General features: G+C 42.2%; 1 non-coding gene across 1 annotated transcript; it reads right to left on the minus strand.

The window, feature by feature from the left end:
• Positions 1 to 7,038: 7,038 nt before the first annotated feature.
• LOC131494218 (U6 spliceosomal RNA) lies at positions 7,039 to 7,144 on the minus strand. The gene has a single exon (XR_009253264.1). It is a non-coding gene; the product is annotated as a U6 spliceosomal RNA (small nuclear RNA).
• Between the last annotated feature and the right edge of the window lie 5,846 nt (positions 7,145 to 12,990).

Here is a 12,990-nt window from a genome sequence, read left to right on the forward strand (position 1 = left end):
ACCTTTAGAACTAAGTTGCAAGAACTGGTCCTTTTAGCAAAAGTGCATAGAAGCTGGGAGACAGGAACACAGAAAGCTTGACAGGGACCCTTGGCAGAACACTGACTGGGTCCACTCCAGTTCCTTCCTTTAGTTCCTATCTCAGGTCCTCCTCGTTCATTTCCTTCGTAACACACACCCTGCTTTGTAAGTAGTTTATATAAATATTGGTCTCTCTCTACTTGTTTATTGTCTGTTCTCCCCACTAAAGTGAAATCCCTGGAGTGTAGTGTGTATGTTTGTCTTGTTGTCCTTTGTGCCCCAGTCTCTGGAAAAGAGATGGCACATTGTGGATCCTCCACAAGAATTTGTACGAGTGGATGAATGAACAATGGGAACTTGGTTTGGACACCTTCAGGAATGGGGAGCTTCTACAGAATAAAGTGGCTATAGAAAACCTCAACGGAAAGCCTGTTCCAAGACTGAACTCTACTCTGCTTCCCTGTCACAGCAACCGGTCTCCTCCCTGGAACGACTCAAGAGATCATTGCCTCTGCCATGTCAGTCCCTTAAATATCCAATGACCCACCTTTCTCACTTTCTCACTTCTAGACTAATCAACCCAGCTCCTCCAAAGTTTCCTCGTATAACATGGGTTTTACAGGGTTGGCATCTATAATTTTACTAGTGTGAGAAAATTCTCTTTACATATCTACACAACACATAGCCATCTGTCCCCTACCACACTGAATACACCCAATCTTGGAAGGCAAATTGGGTCAAGCCAGATAAGAATTTGGAGGAGAGAAACTGAAGATTACCCAGCCAGGGCTCCAGAATCAGCAGACTCAGGTTTGAATCCCAGATCCACTTATCGTTAAAAGACTGCTCTTGAGCAAAATACTTAATTTCTCTAAACCCCAGTTTCTTCATCCATACAATGGGAAGAATAAAAGCACCTACATAACGGAGTGGGAGCAAGGATTAAATTAATAAAACAACAGATGTTAACCACTTAGCAGAGCACCTGCACATGTTTCAGGCCTGCAAGCTTCCCCAGACTTTACCTCTGATCCAAGAGCTCTCCTTTTTCCCTATTAAATCCTCCTGCTAATCCAGCTCCATCTCAGACACCTCCCTGCATTCAGATGTCTTTCTGGCTATTTTCTCCTCCTCGCTCTCCGCTTCTGGATTCTACTTCTCCTACTCCTTGCTGCTCACCCATATCTACCACATAGCCATTGTCCCATTCCTTCTTATTTGTCCTTCTTGCTCCCTTAATTCTTTCTTGCCTTTTGTATTTCCCCCCCCATGTTTATGTCATGGAAACCTAACCAGAAAGTCATTGTTTTTCCCCTCCTCCTCTTTCTTCTCTTTTCCATTTTCTATTCTGCCTCCTACCTGGGTTCCAGAGAACCAAGAGGAAATGATCAACCTGGTGACAATAAAATCAGTACATGCCACTTCTCTCACCACATAGTTATTTTAAACTACAGGCCATTTTCTATCTGCTTCGGCACAGACTGAGTGGTAAAAACCAAGGTTGAATGAGGAGCCAGCAGCAATGAGGGCAGAAGAAAAACAGGAAGCCCTCTTTCCCCCTCACTTAGGCATATGCTTCTCATTCTTTTGCTTGCCCTCTGCATTGGTACACTACAGTGATAGTTGTCTGTCTTGTTTTTTACTTTAATGGAAATGCCTTTAATGTTTTGCCATTAATTATGATTCCCACCTCCCCATAGGCTTTGCGCTAAATAGCCTTTAGCTAATGGGGAGAGTTCTCTTCTATGTCTAATTTGCTAAGCTTACGTGATATGTCATTGTGGTTACGAGGCTTGAGTTTCTAGATTGGAAGTGGAGCACTGAAAACCAGGGAAGCAGGGTGATAAGTAGGTTGGCTTGGGAGGTATCCCAGGCATATCAGAAGAAAGAATTGAGGCCTAGTGGGCAGGCTGGGGGACGACGCAGCATCCTGTCCTGAGGGACTGTCATGGTACTGCGAGTGCTCCTCACACTTGCTCTCAAACTAACTGTGATACTGCGATTCAAAGACTCTACCGGACCCTTGAGAGTAGCAATGACAGAGCTTGGCTCCAGTTATAGTTCTCATTTCTTCTTTTATTAACTTAAATAAGCAATTCTGGATTTTCAAGAAGCCTTTGGAGCTTCTTGAATTGGAACAGATAACTGAAACTTCATCCCTTTCCACGTGAAAGCTTTTCAGAGGTGGATCTGATTCTGGTTTTCCATTCCAATCAGTTGCGGTGAAAGCCGCTTTTTGTTCTTGCTGTGGGCAGATCAAGCCTCTTTTTTCCCCGTGATGGAAATTCAGGAAGGAAACCAAATAATTCCCAACAGAGACAAGAGCTGACCACAGTACCATCCAAAAGGGCTTTTAAAGATTTCAATCTTGCATGTGAGAACATTGGCAACCAAGGTTGGTTGCTCACTCTACATTGTCAGCTTGACAGAGATGTGGTCCCGCCATTTTGAACAGGAAAATCTTATTTGATGGAGAAGACGTTGCAATTGAAACATTGCTGAGGTGCACTTTAACATGGAAAAGCTTCAGTGAAAGTGTTTGTGACAAACATCCAAAATAAAGTACTAAACATTCATAGATATTTCTCAATAAACCAACCTTAACATTCTGAGGAATCAATGTAAGGAAGGGATGTTCTAAGCCAAATCACACAGTGTGGTATTTACCAATAGTTATTCTCTTCCTATTATATGATGGCTTTGTGATTTTTTTGCTTTGTTTTTGCCATGATGGATGGAAAATTTGCCAGTCTGCTCCTGGATCACCAAGAGTTGACTGTGCTTGACTTCTTTAATTAGTTCCACTCTTAACTGAAGAGGGGTGAGGAAAGTCAGTGCTTAGCAACCTGTCATAAAGGGAAAATTTAAACCAACTGGTAATGTGTCAGACAGTTTTAGAATAGTTGCAGAAGGTGACAAGTAAATAAAATCTATGAGGAAAAGTTGAAGGAACTGGCATACCTCAGCCTTAAAAAGAGAAGGTGACAGGCTAATACAGTGACTGTTTCTACTCTAGTAAACTAGATCATTGACACACTCCCAAAACACCTTCTGTGCTCAGCTGACAAGCTGCACCTTCTGTGCAGTGGAAAAAGCAATGGACTTAGCTTAGAAGAACGAGGCTTCAGTCCCACTTCTGCTGAAAGGTGACCTTGTCTACCTCAGTTTCCACCTCTGTCAAATTAAAAAGTTGGACCACTTTGGGGTTCCCAGCCATGCCTTCCTTTAATGCTCTCCAAAAGAAAAATGCTTGAACATTTCAAATCATTCCAAAGAAACAGTACTTTTAAATTATTACATAATAAATGCATTTATTTAGTGATCAGAATCATTCAAACATGAATCTCACTAGGAAAAAGAATAATAAAAGAGGTGATGGTGATAAGAGTTTGGGAACCAGGCTGTAAGATACTCTAGTGGAGGGACCACACCTGTTTCATCTTAGAGACCTTAGCAGACAGCACAGCACCCCCTAAAGGGCTCATTAAGTTTCAATCATATGCAAGTACAGAGAGACGCACAGTAAACTACTGTGTACCCATCACCCGACTCCAAGAATCTTTCCTCATGGCCAAACTGGCTTTTCTGTGATCCTATCCAAGTGACTCCTTCCTCTTTTTTTTTTTTTTTTAGAGAGAGACAGAGAGAGACAGAGAGAGGGAGGTGGGAGGTGAGAGATAGAGGGTGAGAGAATCCTAAGCAGGTTCCATGCTCAGGCAGAGCCCAAGGTGGGGCTCAATCTCATGACTGTGAGATCATGACCTGAGATGAAATCAAGAGTTGCTTAACCAACTGAGCCAACCAGGCACCCACCCCTGCAAGTGATTTCTAAACCTCCTCACAGATTTTTTTGATGTAAGTTCCAGACATCATATAATTTCACCCACAAACATTTCAATGTATCACTCAAAAGGTAAGTATTTTGTAAACACAATATCATCATACCTAAAACAAATAGCATCTGATGTCAATTCTGTGTTCAAATTTCCCTGATTGTGTCCTAAAAAAATTTTTTTTAATGTTTATTTCCTTTTGAGAGAGCACAGCAGGGGAGGGGAAGACAGAGAGGGACAGAGGATGAAGCGGGCTCTGCACTGACAGCAGCGACCCCGATGTGGAGCTCGAACTCACAAACTGTGAGATCACGACCTGAACCGAAGTCAGACGCCGAAGTCAGACGCTTAACGGACTGAGCCACCCAGGCACCCCCTACAAAAAATTTTTTGTAAAGATTTAAGCTCTAAAGATTGCAATGGGATGAAATGTATATTAACTTCTGTTTAATCTAGAATCATACATATTCCTTGTGATTTACTTGTTGAAGGAACCAGGTCTCTTGTCCTAGAATTTCCCAAAGTCTGGATATTGCTGGTTGCTTCTCCATAGTATCATTTAACGTTTATCTTGTATTTCCTACAAACTGGTAGTTAGATCAAAAGACTTAATCTGGTTCAGGTTCTCCTTCTCCTCCTTCTCCTCCTCCTCTCCCTTCTCTTCCTCCTTCTTTTTTCTCTTCTTCTCTAGAATGCTTTTTGCATTTACACCGGGAAGGCATATAATGTCCTGTTATCTTTCTTTTTCTGATGTCAGCAGGCATTGATGATCACTGCATCGATAGATCCATTATTTCATTAAGATTGCAAAATGTTGGGGTGCCGGGTGGCTCAGTCAGTTAAGCATCCAACATTGGCTCAGGTCATGATCTCATGGTTCATGAGTTCGAGCCCCACATTGGGCTCTGTGCTGACAGCTCAGAGCCTGGAGCCTGCTTCCAATTCTGTGTCTCCCTCTCTCTCTGCTCCTCCCCAACTAGTTCTCTCTCTCTCTCAAAAATAAAAAAAAAAACACATTAAAAAACAAAAAAAAAGAGTTGCAAAATATTAATATGCTAACTTCATGTCTTAGCTTCATTTCTTCATTTACTTCTAAAAAGAAAAACTTTATATCTGGCATATTTCTATACAGAAAAACTTCCCAATATCAACTATTTCATTATCCTGGCACACAGGTAGAAAAAGAACAGCAAAATAAATGCTATTTCTTTCTTTATTTACTAGTTTCAAAATAATAGGCTGCATGCCCTAGCATCCTTCAAAAGATGACAAAAGAGAGTTTGTTTTTTAAGCACTACTATGAAGTCATGGGTTTAAATATATTTAAGGAGTTTGAGTTTGAGGGTTATGATTGTTATGGATTATCCCATCACTGGCCAGTGGCATGGTGGGAGCCTCCAATCTGCTCCTGAGTCCTGTGGACCAACTGTGGTAATTTGGTAGATTCATAGTTTCTGTAGACTCAATTTTGGAGATAATCTCCAAGGTCCTCCTTAGTTAGCACTAGCCTCAGACCAGGGAAATAGGAGCCCTTGCCCTTGGCCACACATATTGTATACATTGAAACAAAAAGTGTATTTTCTTCTTTTCAGGTCTCATAGGAAAGTTTTCTAAAAGGTAGGTAACAAATTGAATCAGGAAGGGAGGGGACATGTGTGGGCCCAACTGGTCCGCTCAGGCCAGAGGATGAGGGCTGAGGCTGCCAATGAGTGGGAGGGATAGGAGACAAAAGTCACAGCTTCTGCCCTGGGAAATCAAGGAAAGAGTGCCTACTTCAGTTTAAGTTGGAGCCCCAAGTCAACCTAAATGGGTGTCGAGACAGAACTTATTCCTCTCTAACTACCCTCCTGCCCTTCCCCCTTCCCCACTCTCTCCTGAGTTGGGTTGCTGTAGACTTGGGAGGCACTTAGAACTGCCTGGAACTCTTGAATTGAATTGGAAAAGTAAGGTGTGCAGGAGGATAATCTGCCTGCCCTAACTTTAGGGGAGCTTGACTGAGTCAGTCTATATCCTGGGATTGGATGCATCCAGCCACCACCCAGGGGCCTGGCACCAGCTCCTGCCCTGCTCTGGCATGTCTGTGGTACCTACAGCTCAGATGGCATGAACAACCCAGGGAGAACCTTATTACTTTAGTTTCCACATCTCAAAGCAGTGGGCTGGGGGAGAGAGAAAAGCTTGATTGGAGCCCAGGACATGAGTGGGCATAGCTTAATTTATAGCTTTTAAACATTTAGACATTTGGGCACATGGGACCGTTTGCATTTTTGCAAATGTTAGGGCAGCATTGGTCCTTCTGGCTGGACATTCCAAGTCAGTGTTTGGATGCCCTGAGAAAGGACCTCTAGAGTCTCCCGTCCAGTCTAGTCCCTTGCCCCATTCTTCCTCTTCCTTTCTGAGATATCCTGAAAAAAGACTGTCTTTGTCATTATTGAATTATGAGCATGTTTAGAATTTGGCCTGGGGCTGCTGCTTTTCATTTAAGGTTGGTGGAAACCTGCAGTTTTGGAAGGGCATGGTGGCAGCACAAGGCACATTTTGGGCTCACCATAGTTTTGTCTTGTTTCAGAAGGGTCCTGATAACCAAGTGTGACCCCCTCAATTGTCACATCTGTGTGACTCTGACCCTAGGCCATAGCTGATTACTCTTGGTGCAGACACCTCACCCAGACTCTCTCATCTAAGAAATCCCGATGGAGAGATGCAGAGACATACATTTCTGAAGCAGTCACATCAATGGCATGAGGTGCATGGATGCTAGCTGCTGAGGTGTCTGGAGTTGTCCTAATTCCTTCCTTGCCTAGATCTTCTTTGTTAATCTCTTCCTTTAATTGAGTGACACACTCAACAGTCTTTGAAAAGATTATTTTTTTGCTTATTAGTTTGCGCTAACCCAAGTTAGTTCCTATTGCCTGTGAGTGCATGCGTGCACACGTGCGCGCGCGCGCACACACACACACACACACACACACACACACACACACACAGAACCCTTAATTAAAACCATTGTTAGAAGGAGCACTGGGCAAGGAGCCAAAGCACCTGGATTCATTCCTTTACCTCTGACACCCCCATCCCTATCATCACATCTATATCTATCTATCTATCTATCTATCTATCTATCTATCTACCTACCTACCTACCTACCTACCTACCTACCTACCTACCTACCTATATATCTGTTTAAAATATGGAACGCTCATGAGTTTGGGTGTCATTCTTGCGCAGGGGCCATGCTAATCTTCTCTGTATCATTCCAATTTTAGTATAAGTGCTGCCACAGTGAACACTATCATCACATCTTTAAATGTCAGACTTATTATCCTCCCCTATAACCAGAGCTGAAACTCTAAGTGAAATAGAAATAATAATGATAAAAAGCAATGATGATAGCAATAATAATACCTGTAATTTCTTTTAGCACTTTTATACCAGGAACTGTGCTAGGTGCTTTACTTAAATTATTTTATGAACCGAATCCTCAAAAACAATATGGGCTCAAAGTAGCTTAAACATAAGGAAATGAGTTATTTTATTTGTAACGAGCAGTTCCTAGCAAGGGCAGCTTGAAGCTTGGTTAACTTAGAGGCTCATGATGTTATCAGGGACCCAGGTTCTTTCCACCTTTTTGCTCATTTGGCTCTGGTCTCCAGGGTAGTACCCCTCATGACTGCAGAATAGCTGTTGAATTTCCAGGAGCCACATGGAACAAGACAAAGTTTAGCAGAGGGATAGTGTCTTCCTTGCATCTCTTTTTTAAGTACAAGAAAAGCTTTCCAAGAAGCTTCCCCTGGATCATCCCTCTCATCTCAATGGCCAGAACTGCACCGTACACACATACCTAATCCAATCATTGACATGAGTAAGATCACTGCAATGGGCTTAGATGAAGCGCAATTCAACCCAAGTTGAGAGGGAAAGAAGTGAAACACTCTGAGAAAAAAAAAAATGAGGCCTCTTCCAGCAGAGAAGGGAAGAAACTGCTAGTTAACCAACAGTGCTTGCTACAAACTTTGTGAGATGCGCAGGGGAGATAAAGTGACTTGCCCAAGGTCAGACAACCAGTTAATGGCAGATGTGGGATTTGAACCTAGAGCTGTCTGTCTCTAAAACCTGCTCTCTTAACCTATGCTGTGGGAGACAGTTGTTCTTGCTAGATTCTTTTGCCTTTGAGGAACTTAAGTCACTAAAGCTATCCTGGCTGCTTCTGGAGAAGAACTGGTGTGGGGACTACCAGTCAGTCAGATACAAGAGACTTAGCAACAGAGCAAACTTACCCAGCTACGTGGACACCTCATTCAACCCCTTCTCCCATGGCTTGCTCAATTCTCTTTAGCCACGGTGGGGAGCAAACATAAAACAATGCCAACTAGCAAACAGCAGGCTTCAGTCTCAGATTTCTGGCTTTCTGAGTATCATAAGTGAATAAATATCCCTTTCCATGTCCTTCCATTTTTCCTCTTATGCTGGTATTGCCTCCTTCAGGGAATTCTTCCTAAACTTCAATCATTTGGTTCTGGTAGGGACTTTCAATGACAGTGCCAAGAAGTGACATCAAAATACAGCAAAACCTTGGTTTGTGAGCATAATTAGTTCTGGAAACATGCTTGTAACCCAAAGCACTTGTATATCAAAGCGAATTTTAAGAACCATTGGCTCAGTTATGATCACGTGACATTTGGCATAACATACTACTCATATTGCAAGACATCACTCATTTATCAAGTTAAAATTTATTAGAAATGTTTGCTTGTCTTGTGGAATACTCACAGAACAAGTTGCTCGAAACCCAAGGTTTTACTGTAGTTGATGATGGGAAAGTACAGATGCCAACCAATCAGAAGGGACATTTGCATCAGTGGTGTAGCAGGTCCTGGAGGCCCCTGGCTGGATCAGCCCTAAACTCTGGAGTTGCTGGATCATGAGGAAGTCCAGGTTGTCCAGGGAGGGCCACATGGCCATGGAGGGGGAGGATAGGAAACTCAAGAGGCTTAGGCCAGTAGGTATTAATTAACAGGTATGGAAGTATTTCTTTTAATCAGTTCTTAATTTCAGATACTGCATTTATCAGTTCTAGAGTGTCTACTCGATTTTTATAAGATTCTAATTCTCTGTTGAAATTCTTTATCTTCACATATATCGTGTCCTTTTCCTTTAGTTTCTTAAACATGTTTTATAATACTTATAATAAAGTCCTTGTCTGCTAACTCAAATATCAGAATCATTTGTAGGTCTGCTTTCATAGTCTGATTCTTCTCTTTATTATGAGTCATATTTCCCTGCTACTCACATGTCTCATAACTATATAAAGGAACCATAAATGCTGTAGATGATATTATTTCCCTCCAGTGGTGATTCTCTTTTTCTTCTGTTACCAGGTGGGGTAAGAGGCAGATTGTCCCAATCTAGTCAGGGATTCAGCCACATGGGGGCTTGACTGCAGCTTTATTAGTCCAGTCCAACACTGGGTTATCTTGTTACTTGGAGGGAGTCCATGCAAGGTTTTGATTGATAGCCTGGCAGGTCTCTGTCTTTCCAACGCTCAAAGCCTATAGAAGATTCAGTCTGTTCTTAGGAGCTCAGGCTCTTTGGTCTCTTGCCCCACACAGTTTAAAATTTTAGCAAATATTGGGGCACCTGGGTGGCTCAGTCGGTTGAGCGTCTGACTTCGGCTCAGGTCATGATCTCACAGCTCGTGAGTTCGAGCCCTGCGTCAAGCTCTGTACTGACAGCTCGGAGCCTGGAGCCTGCTTCAGATTCTGTGCCTCCCTCTCTCTCTGCCCCAACCCACTCTCATTCTGTCTCTGTCTCTCTCAAAAATAAATAAACATCAAAAAAAATTTTTTTTAATTTAGCAAATATCTTGAAGGGGACACCCATCTCATGTTTGATGCAGCCCTCCTCCTTCTAATAGGACTTTGTTTCCTATGTACTGAAAGTCTGGGAAATTTCCCTGTGCTATTAGATACTTCTAGTGCAGTGTCTCCCACTCCATCTCGGAATTCAGCAAATGTCCCCCATGGGGAAAACTAAGCATGTGTTTAGAGCTACTCTAGATTCCACTATTAGGCTCCTCCAGATCACACCGTCCAACAAAAGCTCTACTGACTTCTTTGTCCCAGTAAAAACCTTATGCCTGGGTCAACCTCTATCCTTGGCCTGTGCCCAGTTTTGGCAATTTCCCCAAGGGAAGAAAGTGGTCAGAGATTATCAGCTCATTCACAAAAGGCTCTTTTCTCTCCAGAATTTTAGCTCATCAGTCCTTGTTGCTACCAAAACTCTCTAATATCTTTTAAAATAGTATTTCTGTAACTTATCCAGCTTTTTTTCTAGTTATTTCAGCAGGAACATTGAATTGTTGCTACCTACTGCATTCTACCCAGAAAAGTAAGTCCTATTAAATCATTTCAAAATTTAGCCATGGCACGGTCATAAAGGCATACGTGGCTGAATTAGCCCAGATCATGCCATGGCCCCTCTTCTGCATCTCTACTACAGCAAGGACAGGTGGCCCAAGTAGACCAACTAAAGTTCTTCTGCACTGGAAGGGAGAGCCAGAACCTTTTTATTTTTGCAGTAGGTGGGAGGTGTGGGACTAAGGCATGAGAATAAGTCTGGAATATTCCACTGGCTCAGTCTTTCATGCTCATGGAAGAAGCCAGTCTCCAGTAGGAGGAAATGAAGTCTTCACGCAGAAAGGAGAAGCATAGGAGCGCCCAGACGATGGTGGAGTCCCTGGTTACCTGAGCCACAAATTTCTTTTCCGCCTGAGCTAGTTCCAGTCTCTTGAGAGGCTGGGCCAGCTTTATGTTTTTGCCCTTGGCTTTATGAGAGCCTTTTCTTCTTAAGCAGGTAAATGTGGCTTATGTTACCTGTAACTCAAACAGTCTTAGCTAAGACTGCTCCTTTAATGATGGGCGGGTGTAGAAGGGCCGAGTGAAAGGGGTCTCCCTCACTGCACAGAAGGAAGAAATGGAGGATGGGTGGTGATAGTGCTGGGACCTCAGTTTGAAATCATGAATCCTTACCCCAAGGACAGATGGTGCTTCTGGACTCTGTACACCCAGCCCACTGTGGGAGGAACATCAGACTTGCCCAAGTTATCTGAGTCTGTCTGCCAAAGCCACGCTGTTTTATGCTAACCAAACTGGGAAACTGTTTCCCACTCTCAACAATATTCAACAATGGGAAGGAATGGAAACAGGAAGATTCCCGTGTTTGCACATTTTATCTACTCCTAGGGCTCCTGACTTGCAGATGAGCCTGAAGTTTACACCAGAGGGTAAACAAGATAGCTATTTGGACATCACACACCACTTTGCCAGTTTCCGTTCTCTTGAATTATTTACCATCTAATTGTCTGCATTGAAACAGAATCTGGAAACACAGAGTCAGAGATGTAGCCTTATTTGTGAGTCAGAGAAGGAAAACTAGAGTCCAGAGAAGTACCTGGAGCAGGAAAACTTCATGACTTATCTTGCTTTGGGAGGGCTGTGAGTACAAAAGGGTAGGGGAACCAGAGCATTAGCTGATAGAGCCACAGGCTGGAATTGTCCTAGAACTAACTGGTTCGGTCTCTCCTGTGGGGCCACATTCCCTGAGCACCAGTCTGGACGTACCCTCTGAGCCTTGATTTCTTGTCTGCAAAAGACAGACTGCAAAGGGGGGTGGGATGGAAAAATAAGCCTCTCTTGTTTGTTTGTTTGTTTTTAATATTTATTTATTATTTCTGAGAGACACAGAAAGAGAGAGAAAGAGAAACAGAGCATGAGCAGGGGAGGGGCAGAGAGAGAGGAAAACACAGAATTGGAAGCAGGCTCCAGGCTCTGAGCTGTCAGCACAGAGCCTGATGCGGGGCTCGAACCCACAAACCACAAGATCATGACCTGAGCCAAAGTTGGACGCTTAACTCACTGAGCCACCCAGGTGCACCCCTCTTTAGATTTAAAAGATGTTATGAAAAACTTTATTTTCACCATTGTACCAATAATTTCCCATAGGAATAGATACTAGTAGCTGTAAAAAAAAAAAGAGAAAAATATTCTAAAAATAATTCAAGCAGTAACACAGAAATTTAGAAAAGCTTAGAAAAGTATAATAATAAAACTCATTAGTAGTCTCATTGCTTGATAAGAATCAATCACTCATTATATTTTGATGTATTTTCTTCCAGTCTTTTTTTCTAACCAAATATCTATAATATAATTGGAAAATATTAATTATATTATTTAAATATTATTTAATTTTTTTTTAATTTTAGAAAGAGAGGGGAGAGGAGCAGAGGGAAAGAGAATCTTAAGCAGGCTCCACATTCAGTGTAGAGCTGGTTGCAGGGCTCGATCCCATGACCCTGGGATCATGACTGGAGCCAAAATCAAGAGTTGGATGCTCAACTGATTGAGCCACCCAGGCGCCCTAATATAATTATACTATTTTAAAAAATTATACTATTATATTGCCTAGTTTTTTCTATTCAACATTTTGTAGTGAGCCTCCCCCCCCCCCAGGTCAATAAATATTCTTTAAACACAAGATTTTTAATGGCTAATTGTTTTCAAATAGTTGGTTGTAAAGAGATCTATGATTAAAATATTATTAGCTAGGATTCAATGGATTCAGTTTGACTTCACATAAAATCTAATTGGGGTACTGTGAAGGATGCTGATAATAATACGGAGTCACAGATTGGATACAGAGGATCAGGAGCAGAGGTGGAAATGACTCTTCACTACCAGGGCAATTGCCCTGGTGAGAGAGAGAACATGATGATGGATGGATGGTCAGGGCAAGGGGTGGATGTGAGCACCCAGGTGAGTGGGGAGCAGATCCTAGAAAACCCATGACCCTAATCATTGGATTTAGTAATAAGTGCTATTGTGCTATTTCATATGCTATTATGGGCTAAAATCTAGAGTCCAAGTGCCACCTTTATATTCGTATTTCCTTCCAGTCTTTTTTCTAAGCATAATTTTTTTTTTTACATAGGTGTAACCTATACTATGAACATTTTTATTAGTTGCTGTTTTTTTTATTTATACATATGCAGTCTTCTAGTTTGACTTGTATAAGCTTAGGATAGGGGAAAAGATACTGTATATCAATAGAAAAAGACAATTTATCCATTTACTAGTTAGGG

This window comes from Neofelis nebulosa, chromosome 13, assembly GCF_028018385.1.
Source record: "Neofelis nebulosa isolate mNeoNeb1 chromosome 13, mNeoNeb1.pri, whole genome shotgun sequence".
Taxonomy (NCBI): domain Eukaryota; kingdom Metazoa; phylum Chordata; class Mammalia; order Carnivora; family Felidae; genus Neofelis; species Neofelis nebulosa.